Consider the following 12,178-nt stretch of genomic DNA (forward strand, 5'->3'; position numbering starts at 1 on the left):
TGTTATTGGCATATGATGTAAATGTCTCAGCTATTAAGGTGCAGAGACTTTTGAAAATGAAATTTAGAAAATTGATCTGCATTAGATCTACTAATATGTAGCTTGGTATTAACAATTACAGGGGGTACAGAAACATGGTGAAATGACTGAAGTCCCCTGATCTACCTTTTTAATATTTTTATTTCGTTACATGGGAGTTATGGTCCTGATGATTATACATAGCAAATTACTTAGATGTAGAAAACTCTAGGAGGAGAAGATTATGGCATGGCAGTATGGAGGAGCTTAGCCTAGACCTCTTTATAGGAATGGAAGCCATCTCCTCAAGAAGGGAAAAGGGTAAGTTAGAGAAGAAACCATGTAAGAGAAAGGTAGGTACTGACATGACCCTCACAAGGGTGAGAAACAGTGTATTTAAAAAAATATATATATATATATTAGCCCTGAGCTAACATACATGTCCACGTTCCTCTATTTTATATGTGGGACGCCTACCGCAGCATGGCTTGCTAAGCGGTGCCACGTCTGCGTCCAGGATCCAAACTGGCGAACTCCGGGCCGCCAAAGCAGAACATGAACACTTAACCATTGTGCGACCGGGCCAATGCTAAAATATTTTTAATAAAAATATACCATACAAAAAATTTGTTCATTTAACTATATAGGTCTTGGAGGTATTTCTGTGTTAGTACAAATAGATTTGCCACATTCTTTTGGCTACTTTAGTTTTAATTAAAGAAACATTCCAGTTAAAACTTGTTTTGATAACATACAAAGCTAAAATAATCTAGACAATGCCCAATATCTTGGACAGAATCGGAAATATTTGTTAGGTAATATGGAGGTTTTCCCAATCAAGAAATTTCCCACTAAGAAACACAGTCTCACAATAAATTAATGGTTAAAATAAGAAAATCACATTGGTTTTGGATGAGTCTGTTTTCCATTACAGTACTTCTTGAAACTCTATCAAAATTTTTAAATCCTTGTTGTACTTTTAGTGGTCAGAAGCTCATAAAGGTCTTTAGGGTTTGTCTGCAGAAGATATTTTCAGAGGTGTCTCAGGAGCATGGCATTGAATTGGATCTCAAAAAGTGATTTAATCTAGTCTTCTGCCTGAAGTTCTTCAACTAAATTATTCCAGATGGTTGCTCCCCATAGCTGGAAACAAACAAGCAAACAAACCTTTGTTCTCTGAGAAGACCTACTTCAGAGTTTTTTCACTCCTGCATAAGGCAAAAAGGAAAAGAAAAGCCCTCATGAAATACTGTCTGTAAAATATTAACTGAATTGGAATGCCATTTTGATACTAATATTTTTATGGTTTGCCGTAAATGTTTTTGATTAATGTAACTGGTTATATTACAAATATTTACAAGATTTATGTTTTTCCTCGGTTTGCAGCATGCGAGAATTCCTATAACCTTTTTGCTGCAGAGAAACTCATGTAATTTTTACAGATATGAATGTTCATTCTGGTTTTAGTGTGGGTACAACCAACGGTTCTCTAATGATATCTTTTCTTTAAAGAATGATTATATTTAGTGGGTCCCAGCAATAAAATCACTATAATGAGGAATAAAAGATTGTAAATAAGAATAACAATGTTATTCATCATCTAAATTAGTCATTTATGGCACATTCTTATACCTGAAATATTTCCATAGGAAATAATGTTAAAACCCACATTTACTTATAATTAGACATAATACAAACCTTCTCTCATTATAATAGTTGCCCAAATCCCAATTCAACTTAATTTCATTGACTTTGATTTCTGGACTAAAAGCATTAAGCTTGAACTAGTGAAAAATGTATAATATGTGCATTCAATTAAGAAGTAATTAGATACTCAATCACCCTTACAACACACCAGGGATTAGGGAAGAAGGAAGAAAAATGTGATGCACTGTAGTGTATAGAACAATTTTGTTAATTAGTTTAGTTCTAATTGAGATTGAGAAAGTGTCAAGGTATCGCAACATAGGTTTACTTCTGAATAACTTTAAAAGCTAAGTTTAATGTTATGACACTTTGATGCAGAGTGATGTAGAAATGACTAAGCTGTATGATTTATCCTGGAGTTTAGATTAAAAAATTTATGCATTCACCTTAAGGTAGACATGTTAGTGAGTGGTGAGAAGGAAAAGAACAAACACTTTTTTATGTTTCAGACATTCTGCTATATTTTATTTCGTTAATCCTCACAACAATCCTGTGAGGCATATGTTTTCATTTTTATTTTAGAGGTAAAGAAACTGAGGCTGGGAGGCATTGAGTAACTTGCTCAAGGTCACAGCCAGTAAAGTGCAAAGCAAGGATTCAGACCCACGTAGGTTTGACTGCAAACCTTGAGCTCTTTTCAAGCCACCACATTTCAAATAACAAAAGGGAGAAAATGATGAAGTCCTTGTATATCTTTGCCTCCTTATCTCTTTTAGATAAGTTCATGGGAGTGAGATTTCTGGGGAAAAGCACATGCATGTTTTCATTTTTGGTAAAATATTGCTAAAATACCTTCTCTAAGGGTTATACTATTTATGCTTGCACCATTGATTGAATGTTTTATAGAAGGTGTTTTTGCCATTTTTTCAGTCAGTCACTCTTGTATACTTTCCACCTCTTTCTCATCTCTTTTTACTCCTCACTTTCTTGAAATGTGATCCTCTCCATCTCCCTTTTGAAATTGCTGTGGCAAGAGTCACCTGTGATTTCCTTCTGTTTTTGTTCTTTGTTCCCGTATCTCCAAATATAATACATGTTCATGGCAGAAAATCCAAACAATGCAGAACGAAATGAATAAGAAGCAAACATCTCTCAAACCCTTCTCTCAGTGCCGGCCATCTCCAGCACTGGGGTCCCTGGTGAACCCGGAGGCTCTGTAGCCCAGAGGGGTACGGCTCGGGTTCCATCTGACTCCGCCACTAATTAGTTCCGTGACCTTGAAAAGTTACTGAGATCTCTCAGTCTCCTTTTTCATCACTTAAAAGAAGGCCGGAATAGTATCCACTTCACAGGGGGGTTGTGAAGGTACGATGAGATATCTGGAGGGCTCTGGAGTCAGATGGGATGTGGCTTGATGGGGACCGTGGCACCTCCACTTGCTGCTCCACAACTTGGGCAAATTACTAATATTCTTTCAGCCTCAGTATCCTCGTCTATGAAGTGGAGATACTAAGAGTCAGGCCTCCTAGAGATGTTGTGAGGATTAAATGAAATATGGTAAAATACACAGTGGAGTGCTTAGCAGAGGGTTAGCATTCAATAAATGTGAGCTATTACGATTATTATTGTTGTTGCTATTATCACTAACAATTTTGATTAGTGTAGTTTTCTATTATGTTGTTAATATTTTTTCATTGAAAGAATATTGCTTAAGTTTGCCCTTAGCTTTCTTACTAATCTTTCATATAGTTCCCGATAACCTTTTAGCTGAGTGAGTTTTCTAAATAGACTGTTGATCGCATCTGTAAATAATGACAATTTTATCTCCTCCTTTATAATTTTAATTCTTCTTATCTTATTGCACCATCTAGTACCTCCAGAATAATGTTAAATAATGAACAGTGATATCTGGTACTCCTTTCTTATTCCTGATACACTTGGATTTCTATTTCCAAATCCAGTAACATCATTCCCACTCTCTTCCCTTTGAATTTTCAGAGGCGTTTGATGCTCTTGACCTCTTCCTTTCTCTTTCTCCTTTCTGTCCTTACTTTCCTTCCTCATGATCTGATACTGTTATTAGTGGGTATGTTGAAAAATAAGGTGGCTGTATGCCCTTGCTTGAAAAGGAAGGACATTAATTGTTAACCTTCTGTTGTGTGTATGGCAGCATTCTAGGGGCTGTGTGAAAATATGAACATAATCAGACAAAGGCTCTCCCCTGAAGGAGCTTCCAGCCTAGTCCTGGGAGTAAATCAGGTACACAGCCAACTCCAAATCAAAGCAGCATGTGACAGCTGCCCAAGAAGGTGTTCTACAAGTGTCCAGGAGAAAGAGACCGTTCTGAAAGAGAGAGTCCTCATGTCTAGCATATTGCTAGTTCTTTAAAGACTCTCATTTTTGAGATTTTACACTGAATTAACTTACTTAGAGAGCTTTGCTTTGGTGGGTTATCAGTTAGCTGAGCCAGACTCCCTGGCACGGAGGTCAGCCCTGGGCCCTGCAGCAGCCTTTGAGAAGGACATGTGTGCATGCATGCTTTTTTATTTTTAATAGCTTTCCAGGAAATTCTACAGTAGCGATTTGATTTTCACTCATTCCCTAGGGTATCTTCAGAGAAGATAATTTAAGATTCAGAAATAGTCACATGAAAGATAGCATCTGTTATAATTATATTGAAATAGCTGATGATTTAGAAGATTTCTTAGGATATGGCCATGCTTCAAGGTCTCATTATGAACAATGATCATTGTGCAGTAGAAGATTTCCTTTTGCAGTTAAGCTTTCTTATTATTTATATATAGATAAATGGGTATTTAGAGGAAGTCCCAAAGGGGAGAAAGTCAGCCTGATTGTTGTTGTATATTCATAGTGTCATTTCTTTAGATTGTTTTACCAAATAAATTTACATTCTGATTACCAAGTAATACAGTTATTGTAGAAACTTTAGAACTTAATGTATAAAAAGGAACTTTTGTATCAAATAATGATAATCCATTGAACATAGGTGATTAATTTTGTTTCTACCACAAACTGCAGTAAAATAACAGGAAAGAGATTATTTTTAAGTACACAAACCTACAAGGATAGAGAAAACAAAAGAGGAGACAACAGCAATAATATTTTGGAAGCTGGAAGCAGATGGTTGTGTGGTAATGGATTTGGCAGATGTGAGGAACAAGCCTGCTTACGTGACAGAAATTCTCAAAGTCCCAGGAATTGGTGACAACAGCTATCTCTAGAAGTTGAAGTGAAGCGAGAGTAAAATCCTCTGTATCGGTTAAAAGCTGGTTGAGAAGCAGTTACATCTCCAAATCCCCTCCCAGCCTTTGCTGGATACCTGGAGATGCTTATCCTCCCGAGATGATGAAGAAAATCTCTCTATTAGGGGACATGGGCACAGTTGAGGATCAAGATAACTCACCGAAAATAGGGTGAGTAAATAACATCCTCATACCTCATGTTCCCCTCCTCCCCCACTTGGCCTCCAGTATACTCGCAGAAAGGGCTCTACTCAGACCCAGGGCTGGAAGAGTCTTTCTGGAGAATCTGAAACCCAGAGGGTTTTCTACTGAAATAACCCAGCTGGCTCATACTATGGCGAGGGCACGACAGACAAGCGCTTCCTGTGTGCTTGGAGGCTCCGCTCTGGTTTTCTTGTAGTGGTGGTTCCCATTCTTAGGTATGAGCAGTTAAGAGTATTTGAAGAGAGGCTATTATGTATAAGAGCCCAAAACACAGAGGAAGGCAGGCTATAAGGATTAAATACTTAGGAAGAGAAAAACTTCAAAAAAAGTAATCATTCATATCTCCAGAGTGGTAAGGAAAGAAATTGCAACCGTGAAACAGGAATAGGATGCTATTAAGAGAGGGAATATTAAAAAAAAGAGCTTTTGGAAATTGAAACATGATAGAAGAAATGAAAAATATTTATAGGAGAAGTAGGACAGAATTAAAGAAATCTCTCAGAAACTAGAGCAAAAAGCGGAGAGAATAAAATAATAAAACTGTAGGACCAGTCTAGGAGGCTCATTATCCAAATAATAGAAAGACTAGAGAGAGAACAGAGAAAATGGAGAGAGAAAGCAGCAACAAAATCATTAAAAAAATTTTCTCCGAACTCATGGACATAAATTTACAAATTGTAAGGACCCACTGAATTTCCAGCAGAGTAGATCAAAATACACCCACACCAAGGCACTACCATTGTGGGATTTCTGAACACAGAGGGAGAAGTTACAGGGAGAAAAGAAGCCAGCCAAAATCATAGGACGTGGAATTTGAATATCAGACTTCTCCACAGCAACACTGGAGGCTAAAAGTCAGTGAAGCATGACCTTTAGAATTCTTAGGCAAAATTACAACCTGCCTGGAATTTCTTCCCCTGTCAAACGTTCAATAATGTGAAATGACTTTTCAAAGTCATTTTCAGGTATCAAGGTCATTGAAAATTTATTTCCCAGGAAGCTACTAAAAGATGTGCTTCACCAAAATGGAGTAAGCTGAGAAAACAGATGTGTGATTTAGAAAATAGGAAATCTAATAAAGGAGAATGGCAATGGAGATTGCCAGAATGATAGTGAAATGAAGTTGTAGGCATAGAGGATGTCAGTCCAGATGTGAGCAGATGAGAAGTTTCCAGAAGAGCTTTCTCCAGGAAGATGAAATTGATAGATTGCAGGATATGCCTTAACTTCTTGAGAGGAGAGTCAGGCAATTGATAGGTAGTTTTTGATAGAGTACGTAGAAAACTGAAGTGGAAAAATCCCAAGGTAATTATTCGCTCTAGAGAAAAAAAATTGTGCAGGAAAAGAAAACTAATGATATACAGTCATGCATTGCTTAATGACGAGGACATGTTCTGAGAAATGTGTCATTAGGCGATTTCGTTGTGTGAACATCAGAGTGTGCTTCCACAAATCTAGATGGTACAGCCTAATACACACCTAAGCTACAGGGTACTAATCTTATGGGACCACCATCATATACGTGGTCCATTGTTGACCGAAACATTGTTAGGTGGCACATGACTGGATTAATACATGTAGTTGAGCTCTGAATAATATTTACATCATCACAGTAATAGAAATTGAATATTGATTGATCCAGCCAAAGTTACTATATAACCATATTGGAAGGATGAGTGAAGGAAAGAGCTTATGTGTGTATGGATGATGTGGGGAGGTGTGGGGGCCTGATGGGAGGCAAGAGTCACACCTTCATTTTCCATAGGGAAAGTCTACAGACAGTACTAAAATAGAAAATTGAAAAGGAGCAATACAATCACACTACTTGTTCTATGGTTTTAATAAAATAATCGGCTAAAAGAGTTGAGGAAGAGGAAATTTGTGCCATATGGGACAGGGAACTGATAGTGTTCATAAAAAACCTTCTAGAACTGTTTAACTCTTTAAACTATGTGCATGTATAATTTTGATACAAATAAAAGTACAAATTTGGGCCAGCCCATGGCATAGTGGTTAGTTTGCATGCTCCGCTTCAGCAGCCCAGGGTTTGTGGGTTTGGATCTAGGGCGTGGACTTACGCACTGGTTATCAAGCCATGCTGTGGTGGCTTCCTACATACAAAAAATAGAGGAATATTGGCATAGATCTTAGCTCAGGGCCAATCTTCCTCACCAAGAAAAAAAAAGCAATTGCTACTGTCGTTTTGTTATACTTTTTTATGTGTGTATGTACACACACACACATACATAAATACCTGCATTTTCTTGGAGTGTTTGCTTTGGGCCAGATATTATGCTGGACCTTGGGAACACAGTGCAGATGAGATCAAGTATGATTCCATCCCATGAAAACTTTCTCTGAAATACTGAAAAGTAAATTTCAAACACATTGTGGAAAATAATAGGCCATTTAGTAGTTCAATTTTCAGCTAGTGAAATGTCTATAAAATCAACTGAAATCGTCAATAGTAGCTCAGTTATATGCCTGGGAGGCACTGTTGTCACATTATATCTGTTGTCATAGTACTTTCTCACACAAGCTCTGCAAAGGAGGTGGTGTTATCTGAGGCTCGGGAGGGGCAAGCAGATTGCCTAAAATCTTGCAGCAAGTTGGTGGCAGAGCTGAGATTTGAATTTGGGTCTCTGATTCCAAATCTGTACCCTAGATTGTGATCAGTTGAAAGATCAAGTGAAGACACTCAGGTAATCTGGTATCTGCAGTGAACAAGATCAAACATTCATCTTGGAAGGGAGTTAATATAAACATCATCCTCAGAGTGTCTTGGCATCAGAAGGTGACATTTTCTTTGTTTGAAAAATATAGAGGAGAAAAAGCTCAATAAGCATAGGCTATTACCTTTATTTTCTTCCATGAAGGAGATTTTAGCAGAGTGAGTACTTAAATTCACCAGCAGAATCCATACTCAGGTAAGTTGGAATTCATTCAGCATTCATTGAGAACCCTCTAAATCAAAGCCTTAGAGCTTCAAAAATGAGTGAGACACCTATGAGCACATGCACACGTGCACATGCACATGTGGATGTATGTTCAATGTCAAAATGCCTTGGGTCAAGACCTGACCTTGTTTGATTAGAGCAATTGTGTATTTACTTACCTGTCTTTGGCTTAATTGATGTTCTGGAGCATGGCAGCTTAATTTTGAAAATGGTTGGATATATTCTTGAAATGAAATTTCATTACTTTCATAAACTTGGAATATTTGCCTCTAGACTAGCCTTTCCCAAATGTGTTCTGCAGAGCTTTCGTCCATCAAGACATTTGTTTGTCAAATCAAGAGATGACTGTCCACATAAATTTGGAGAAGCCTGCATATAATATCCTCTCGTTGGAGATTTACAAGAACTCTGAGACAGTTTTGTATGAAAGAACCATAGTTTACTATATGTAACCAGAGTTTCCAAACTTCTTTTGAATGTGGATTCATTTTTTTGATCAACTTCTTGAGTTACGTGGAACACATTTTAGGAAACGGAGGATTCTGGGTTATTTTCCTTTTGCAGAAAATTCATACATTGTGATCTTTAGGCTCCGTTTAGCTCTGAAATGCTGTGGCTTTACAATTTTAATCATCAGTCAGTTTCATGTCAGTCACTTTGATTTATAATTTATTGCAAAACTCAGAGTTGGTGTGTTAAGTTGAATATGTAGATTCTTACTGCTGAATGAGGAGACACCAGCCAACCACAGGAGTTGGCTGGTAACTCTTTCCTGGCATCTGAGCTTCCACTTTGGGGAAGTGGAAACCCTGGGGCCATTTTGATTGAAGGCACGGTTTCACTACACTGACACAAAGGAGGTAAAGTCACAAGGTTTGCTAATTACAAGTCCCAGAACAGGGGCACAATTAACCTTGGGAAGGGCAGTTCTCTATCCCAGGTCATGCATGAGTCATCAGGAGATGGAGAGCAGGGTAGCAAGCACCTATTACTTATAAGGTGATTGAGGTGGCAGTCACTAGCTTTTGAGGGCTTAACTCTGAGTGGTCATTTTAAAAGGTGCCCTGGGAGAAGCAAGGTGGGAACTTGTGGCAGAAATCCTAATCTTTGGTCCTTGTCTAAATGTCTAGACTCTGGATGAGAACAGGGTTGTCATACTGTAAAATGCCTAGGCACAACTCAGAATGGCTGTTTTCTCATTACATAGGTTATAATTGTCAAATATACATGTAAACAATGTCTTATTTTAACTTTGAAATCATAGCTTTGAGACATAATCTTGAAGACATGATCATGACTCATTATCTTCTTTGAAATGTAGTTTGGAAATATATATCCCAGCATTTATAAATATTTTCTATTAAATTGTACCGGAAATTATATATATATTTATATGCACCTATGCATACATACATGGACATGTATATATGTTCAGGCACATCCACATCCACACCATATATGGACCATTTTAAAGAGTATTCCATTGCATCATAATTTATTAAGGAAGGAAGTCATTTAGTTTGTGTCCAGTTTTTTGCTGCAGTGAATATCCCTACACATAAGATCTTTGCATGATCAGATGGTTGTATCTGTATGTTAAGCTCCTAGATGCATAATTCTGGGTCCAAAAGTGTATGCATTCTAAATTTTAATAGATACTTGTTGTCCAAAAGACTGGACCAGTTTACATTTAGCAACTGTATAAGTGTCAGTTTCACCATTCCCATCTCTGGCAACACGAGTAGAAGTTATTGAACTAAAATCTTAGCTAATATCATTTTACTAAAAGGGAAATTCATTATCTCAAAAAGTACTATTGTTTCATGTATTATTCTATATTACTTACCCATTTATTTAATAGAATTGTAAAGTTATTTGAGGACTAGGAAGAGGTGGTCTTTGTGCTCAAGCGATTACCATCTGTGATATTTATTACACATGAAATTAATGACAATAACTTAAAACTTTATTAAAACATGATATAGACATTTTTGTTTAGAAAATTCAAACAGTAGTTTATTTTGGTTGAAAATATTTGTTTCTATGAAATTTTGCATTAATAGATTCTGCCATAGAAATAAAATATGGTGGACTGTGGAAAAATTGCAGCGATGACAGACTTGAGCATGAAGATATTTTTGGAATTGCCACATTTTCTTAGGAAATTTTGAGTTTTTCCTGTCTCTCGTTGGACTGTAAAAAGACTTTTCAGTCTGCTGGGGAGGAATGTCAGTAACATAACTGATTCATTCTTTTTGCCTGAAGGAGGAAGACAATGGTCCTGTGGTGCCCTTGGATGAGAAATGGAAACTTTTGAGCGGCAGCTTCGGTTCATCCTCGAAGCCTGCATTGTTTGTCTTCATCTAATCCAACTCGATGGACGTGTGTGACAGCTGCCAGTACACATGCTCTAGTGAAATATTTGAAATGGCTGTACCTTCAAAAGAAACCCCATCTTGTATATCCTCATCACTGCTGCTAGTATTCATATTTTTGCACATACTGTTCATTGCTTATGTGTAGAAGAAATGAAACTAGTTTTCAGACTTGTTAGTAATATGAATATATATTGTATATTAATATTGAAACAGGAAAAATACATTTTCAGCGTTACCGGTCTTTCATTTCCTGTCTCCAACAGAAAATTCACTCATTTGGAGGGCAATGTAATTCTTGATAATAAAATAAGAGTTGTGATCAAGAACAGCATACAGCTTCAAAATGGAATGTGAAGGATTGGTAAAAATCGTATCTCATGTTATTTTTCAGCCCTCATACGACGGTTAATGTCAGGCTCGTTTGTTATAGAAAACAATTGGGGAGTTAATGCAAGAACGTAATACTCATTTATATAACTTTCATAGTTAAAAGATTTAATTGAACATGTGGATCTAATTGTATTTATTTGATGTATTAGAAGCTGTGGTTTCTAGAGATTTGAGAAAGGTGTAAGAAATAGAATAAAAAGAAAGTGGGTACGACATACTGAGAATAGTTTTATTTTCCATGATAAAAACATAAATTTAATAGTATCCTATGATAATTTAGTGTGGTGTATTTTGTAAGAATTTAAAATATTTTATTCTATGGATTTCACTTCTTCATATATTGAGATGTTTCTTTCAAAGATGAGCAACAATATCCTTATTTTAATTAATTTTAAGTCCTACTGGAAAATTTCAGCATATGCTTAGATGCAGTTAGATGTGACAGAGTGAGATAATTTATGTAAGAGTGCCTGGCACAAAGCAAGTGCTTAATAAAGGTTATTTGTTGTTATTATAATTATTGTTGTAAAACTAATGACTTCAACATCATAATCCAAATTTGGAGGGATTTTTGTGATGCAAAATATCTAAGTTGGAAATAGAAATAATACAGGCGGAATAAGTATGTGTTGAGAGGTTTTGGATGTGTTAGGTAGCAGTTGTAATAATGAAAGTCTTAAATACAAGTAAGTATCACGCCAAGTACCCCTGAAAATGGAGGTGAAGAGGCTCCTGGTGGAGGCCTGGGCAGGGATAGAAAGGACTAGAGCTGCAGCAGAGTGAGGAAAGCCGAGGCTCGTGAAGGGGTGGGATCTGCCCATCACCATGGGCCACATCAGGGCAGCATCAGGCAGAGCCTCGGAGAGGCAGAGAGAGGCCCTGGATGCTTTTTTTTGGTGGTGTATACAAAAATGAAGAAATGGCCAATCACAGTTACAAAAACTGTGGCATATTTAAACACTTAGAGACAAAAAGTGGTACCACACCCTTGCTGACCATTGGCTGCAGGTGTAGCCTCATTTATAGTTAACACCAAAAGATGAGATCTGAATCCTTTTGTGACTGAGAGGCCGATCAGATGGCGTCCCGGCATTCGTTTGGTAGACCCTGGGTTCAGGCCATGGAACGAAACAGTGCACAGGCCCCCAGCCTCTCTGCTCCTAATGGGTTGGCACTGAGCAGCCAGAGTGTTCTTGGACTTAACTTCTAACACTTCTTGTGGTCTCCAACTGTCCGTCCCTGAAAAATGCAAAAGAAGCATAACAGGAAACACTAATTCCGATGACTTTCAGGCTGTTATCTATTTGCTCATATTTCCCCC

At 37.3% G+C, this 12,178-nt stretch overlaps 1 protein-coding gene across 1 annotated transcript in view; it reads left to right on the plus strand.

Moving 5' to 3' along the window:
• CA8 (carbonic anhydrase 8) overlaps positions 1-11,374 on the plus strand; it is a 96,279-nt gene extending 84,905 nt beyond the window's left edge. Inside the window, exon 9 of the mRNA XM_008541078.2 lies at positions 10,355-11,374. The gene's annotated coding sequence lies outside the window, so the exon portion shown is untranslated. The remainder of the gene's footprint in view (positions 1-10,354) is intronic.
• The last annotated feature ends 804 nt before the right edge of the window (positions 11,375-12,178 follow it).

The sequence above is a fragment of the Equus przewalskii genome, chromosome 8 (assembly GCF_037783145.1).
Source record: "Equus przewalskii isolate Varuska chromosome 8, EquPr2, whole genome shotgun sequence".
NCBI classification, from domain to species: Eukaryota; Metazoa; Chordata; class Mammalia; order Perissodactyla; family Equidae; genus Equus; species Equus przewalskii.